The 868-nt window shown below is 31.9% G+C and overlaps 1 pseudogene; it reads left to right on the top strand.

The window, feature by feature from the left end:
• Window positions 1-324: 324 nt before the first annotated feature.
• Window positions 325-462, top strand: LOC145285253 (U2 spliceosomal RNA; annotated as a pseudogene).
• The last annotated feature ends 406 nt before the right edge of the window (window positions 463-868 follow it).

An 868-nucleotide genomic window follows, 5' to 3' on the forward strand; every position in this document is an offset into this window, starting at 1 on the left:
TAGTTATTTGTTTATTCAAAACCCCAAAATAATGTTTACATATATTTTCTATTTTCACATTCTTTTTGCGATTCACACGTCAAACATTTCTTTCGTAATTTAATTGTTTATTCTTCTAATCATAATAACTGATCCAGCGACCATCTATTGCTCAAATCAATTAACAAGAATACAATAACAATAATGATAATGTTTTGACCCTTGACCCCGCTTGCTACAGTTAACAAATACTACACCATGATCACAACCTAAAGGGTCATAACATTACATTCTCATTTAAAAGCGGCCTCGTGCCTAATTTGCTCGGTGGGGGAGCAAATAAATACCCTTTTCTTGGCCTTTTGGCCAAGATCAAAGTGTAGTATCTGTTCTTACTACATGCTATACTTATGTTTGTAACTTTGTGATATAAAGTGGGATGTCACTTTTCTGTATTAATTTAATGTAAAATGATCACCCACTTTACAACTAGTCAGTCTCAAAGCCATTCAAGTCATTTTCCAGATCATTCAAGTTGTTTTTGAAGGATTCTAGTTATTTTTTAAGCATTCAAGTCATTCTTAAGGTCATTCAGTTCATCCTTAAGTTCATTAAAGTCATTCTAAGTCATTTATTTGTTATTTATTTAAGTCATTTCATCCCATTTTTCGGTCATTTTAGTTTATCGTTAAGAATTTCGGATTACCCAATATATAACTTGGACCTTATTACCAAACGGATGTAAAGAACGCATAACATGGATTTTACCAAGCAAGCTGGATCTAAAAAAAACATTCATATCCTTTTTCTGCAAATCCTCCTAATACAGGACTTCTGATAAATTTATTATTTTGACTTTGACTTTCCTTGTCTCACTGACTTCAGCAAA

Source organism: Euprymna scolopes, chromosome 9 (assembly GCF_053919585.1).
Source record: "Euprymna scolopes isolate OS-2025 chromosome 9, ASM5391958v1, whole genome shotgun sequence".
Classification (NCBI taxonomy): domain Eukaryota; kingdom Metazoa; phylum Mollusca; class Cephalopoda; order Sepiida; family Sepiolidae; genus Euprymna; species Euprymna scolopes.